Here is a 5,259-nt window from a genome sequence, read left to right on the forward strand (position 1 = left end):
CATATAAGGCGCGACTAGTTGTGAAGGGCTTTACACAAACTCCGGGAGTTGACTATGATCAGACCTTCTCACCAGTAGTGAAGATTAAATCTATAAGGGTTATGTTAGCCACAGCTGCATTTCATGACAATGAAATATGGCAAATGGATGTCAAAACCACTTTCCTTAATGGAACGTTGGCTGAAGATGTTTACATGAGTCAAACAAAGGGTTTTGTCAGTGCAAAGCACCCTAATAGAGTGTGTAAGCTTGAGAAATCCATATATGGATTGAAACAAGCCTCTCGCAGATGGAGTCTTTGTTTCGGTGAGAAAGTCAAAGAGTTCGGATTTTCGAGAAGCGAGGATAAGTCCTGTGTATATGTCAAATCTAGTTGGAGAATAGTTAGCTTTCTGGTGTTGTATGTGGATGGCATAATACTCATAGGAAATGACATCCCAACCGTGCAGGAGGTCAAGTCCTGGCTTAGGAGGTGTTTCGCTTTGAAGGACCTCAGAGAAGCTGCCTATATCTGGGGGATAAGGATATTGAGAAACATAAGTAAAAGACTAATAGGAATTAGTCAAAGTACCTACTTGAACAAGGTGTTAAAACTTTTCAGGATGGAGAAATCCAAGAAAGGTGACTTACCTCTCCAAGGAAATACCAAACTGAGTAAGACTCAGTGTCTGAGTACAGAGGCTGAGATAGCAGAAATGAGTCATATACCATATGCTTCCGCAGTTGGTTCGATCATGTATGCTTTGACTTGTACTCGCCCTGATGTGGCCTTCGCTTTGAGCATGGTCAAAAGATATCAAGGGAACCCTGGTAAAGCCCATTGGACTGCGATTAAGAATATTCTTAAGTACCTATGGAGGACTAAGGACTGGGTTCTTACCCTCGGTGGGAGTGAAGACTTGGGAGTAATAGGGTATAGCGATGCGATATTTTAGACCGACAGAGTTAATTTCCGCTCTCAGTCGGGCTGGATATTTACCCTGAATGGAGGAGCACTGACATGAAAAAGTTCGAAGAAAGCGACTGTTGCTGATTCAACGTGTGAATCAGAGTACATATCAGAAAGCGAAGCAGCGAAGGAGGCTATTTGGTTGAAAATATTCATCGGAGACCTTGGAGTTATTCCATCCATAAAGGAGCATGTGGAAATTTTCTACGATAATGAAGCAACGGTTGTCTTAACCAAGGAACCAAGAGATCATGGAAGATCTATACATATCGGCAGAAAGTACCACTTCATATGACATCAAGTATAAGAAGGGCACCTCATGGTGAAGAGGATATCATTAAAGGACAACCCAGCTGATCCCTTCACAAAGAGACTGACTAGGGTTAAGCACTTGGAGCATGCAAGGGGCATTGGGCTGAAGGACAATATTTGTTTTAGTGATTAGATAAACCGAAACTTGTAATAGCTAAATTGTAATTGACATTTGATGATGAATAAAAGGAGTTTTGTTTGTAAGTAAAGTTACTGTCTTGTTTCAATTATTTAATATTGTTTCACTTTGCATCTGTTGACTTCTAGAATAAATAAGATTTATTCAAACTACCCACAGTCATTCATACTTTGGAAGTAGGTATGACAGAAGACTGTCATGAGTTGGCTTGTAGGATTATCTAAGGAGTTACACATCCAACAGGTTTGCTACACCATTCGTGAGTACTTTTGAAATAAGATTTGAGTATTGGATCAACCCGCGCTCAGTTGTATCACTTCATGGAATTTGTCACAAGTGATCGTGAGACGATAATATCATATATATATATATATATATATATATATATATATATATATATATATATATATATATCTTCAAACCTAGATATATGAGTTGTTGACTATGAATTAACGGAAAGTTGGCTGAGGATGTTTACATGGCTCAGCTAGAGGGGTTCATGGATCCGAAGCATTCGAATAGAGTGTGTAAGCTTGAGAAGTCCATTTATGGACTTAAGCAAGCATCTCGTAGATGAAATCTTTTCTTCGATGAGAAAGTCAAAGAGTTTGGATTTGTACGAAGCGAAGATGAATCATGTGTATATATCAAAGCCAGTGGGAGTATAGTAAGTTTCCTCGTTCTATATGTCGATGACATATTACTCATAGGAAACGACATCCCGACTCTGCAGGAAGTTAAGTCCTGGCTCGGGAAGTGCTTCGCTATGAAGGACCTCGGAGAGGCTTCCTATATTTTGGGAATAAGGATAGTAAGGAAAAGAAGTAAGAGACTAATAGGACCTAGTCAGAACACTTACTTAGAGAAGGTACTAAAACGTTTTAGTATGGAAGACTTGAAGAAGGGAGAATTACCAATACAAAGTAATGCCAAGTTGAGTAAGACTCAAAGTCCGAGTACCGAAGCAGAAATAGCAGAAATGAGCCGAGTACCATACGCTTCAGCAATTGGCTCAATCATGTATGCTATGACTTGTACTTGCCCTGATGTAGCCTTTGCTTTGAGCATGGTTAGCAGATATCAAGGAAATCCTGGCAGAGCCCATTGGATTGCGGTGAAGAATATCTTTAAGTACCTTCGGAGGACGAAGGAATGGTTGTTAGTCCTCGGAGGGAGTGATGACTTGAAGGTGCGAGGGTATAGTGATGCCAGTTTTCAGACCGACAGGGACAACTACCGTTCGCAGTCGGGCTGAGTCTTTACCCTGAATGGAGGAGTAGTGACTTGGAAAAGTTCCAAGCAGGAAACCGTAGCTGATTCAACATGAGAATCAGAGTACATTGCAGCGAGCGAAGCGTCGAAGGAGGCAATATGGTTGAAGAACTTCATCGGTGATCTTGGAGTTGTACCTGCCATAAAGGAGCCCATGGAGATTTTCTGTGATAATGAAGGAGCGGTTGCCTTGACCAAGGAACCGATGGATCATGGTAGATCTAGACATATCGACATAAAATATCACTTTATTAGACATCGTGTAGAAGAAGGACAAATCATAGTGAAGAGGATATCATCAGAAGATAACCCAACAGATCCGCTTACAAAGGGACTGAGTAGGGTTTTGCACTTGCAGCATGCTAGGAGTATTGGGCTGAAGGATGATATTAGCATAGATTAGATAGTATTAGAAACGTGTAATAGATAAATGTAATTAACATTTGATGATTAAATAAAGGAGTTTTATTTATGAGTAATGTTAGTATCTTATGTTAATTGTTTAACTATTGTTTCATTTTGCATGTTTTGACTTCCAGAATAATTGGATTTATTAAGAATAATAGAATTATTAAAATTATCCATAACCGTTCATAAGTTGGAAGTAGATATGAATGAAGATTGTCGTGAATTGGTGGGTGGATTTTCTAAATGGTATTAGACATAGCAAAAGATTGCTACGACGTTCATGAGTGCTTATGAACTGGTTTTGAGCATTGGAACAAACTCGCGCTTGCTGGAATCACCTTATGGAGTATGATATATAAAAGGGTGATCGCAAGCCGATAATATCATACAGTCTTAAAACATAGATATATGGTTTGTTATTTGTTAATTGGTTGTACATTGATAATGCGAAAACGCATCAGTAACTCGTTGTTATGAAACGCATTGTTGTGTATAGTTGCTTAATGAATAAGTAAATGCATATAAGTCGAAGTTTATTTGTAACTTTTATCCTAAGAAGGTAAAAGCGATATCTTGGCCACTCGATGATTTGATTTGACTTATGTGCCGGGCCCGGTCAGAACTGAATTGATGTGTTCGATTAAGTTCTATGTCAAATAAATCAGAGATTGAGAAACCTAAATGCTAGACTAATCATTCCATAGAATTGTCAGCATGATATCTAACAGAGGACTGTATAATCCCTTATCTAAAGGACAAGATTGATTAGATCAGAGTTTGACAACGTCTTTGAGAGCTACGATTGCAAATCGAATTGTACTTGTGCATATAGTTACTAGACTTATCCAAGTGGGAGACTGTTGGAATAGTGTCTAAGGCTGCAACTATATTAGGCAAGTATTTGACCCGATTGTGCATGGTCCTTTTGGGTTGCCTTCACCATAGCAACTTGACTGGATGATTTATTATGAGAGAATAAATATTATTAATATATTATGAGAATAATATACGGAATAATAATATTGTTATTTGATTAATATAAGTCATAAATTAATTAGTATTAATTTGGTGACTTAAAGAGATTAATTAAATAAGAGGGTATAAACTGTCAGTTGTTTGATAGTTACACTTTATACTGTAAATCCTTATTGGATGAAGGGTGGACGGATTCTAGGGGTTAGGGATAGCCTCAAATCGTCCAATGCTTATCAAAGGAAAGGATTTGGACTGCTTTAAGGAAAGATTATCCAACTAGGGTTTAAGGTGAAACCCTTAAGGAGTCTACAAGTATAAAGAGACCCCTTGAGCAAGGGAAATCGGCATCTCATCTAGAGTAGAGAACCCTTGGCCGATTTCCTCCTAACCTCTCTCTCAAATCATCTTCTTTGCTATTTGGTGTTTGTAAGCCATTAGAGGAGTGACAATTGTGACTCTAGAGCTCCAAGACAACAAGATCAAAACAAGAGATTCAAAGGTAAACTTCTAGATCTGATTTTGTGTTGTTCTTATACCTAATTAGTTATTAGAAGTCTTGGATTCAAAGCATGTTTAATTAGAGAAACCTAGATCCAAGCATTAGGGTTTTGTATGCGCACATAGGAAAGTTCTTATGGCTAAAACCCTTCAAATATTTCATATGGGTGTAATATTAAGGATTCTCATCTAATCTAAACTTTTTTCTTCATCTTTTTCAGATGTCTATCCCAAACAATGCTTCAACACCAATTCCTTCATGCTCTTTCTCCCTAATGAACCTATCTAGGAGGGTCATTTTTTATGGCTCGAATTTCAATGACTGGATTTGTAACATCAGAATGACTATTCATTATAAGGACAAACAATATGTCCTTGATAAAGAGCTAAAGAAGATTGATGTCATCACTGCTACTCCTGAATAAATCGTTGGACACACTACTCATGAGAGGGATGCAACAATGGTGTCGTGTCTTATGATTGCAACCGTGACTGCTAAACACACTACTCATGAGGAGTACTATCCCTATGAAATGTATCATGCCTTGATGGAAAGATACCATCAAAGTGCTCGGTAGGAGAGGTATGAGATCATTGCCTCCATGATCACAACCAAAATGAAAAATGGTGAACCCATCACGACCTACTTGCAGAAGATGTAGAGATATGTGGACTGCTTGCTAAAATTGAATGTCAATTTTGATGA

This window comes from Lactuca sativa, chromosome 8 (genome assembly GCF_002870075.4).
Source record: "Lactuca sativa cultivar Salinas chromosome 8, Lsat_Salinas_v11, whole genome shotgun sequence".
NCBI lineage: Eukaryota > Viridiplantae > Streptophyta > Magnoliopsida > Asterales > Asteraceae > Lactuca > Lactuca sativa.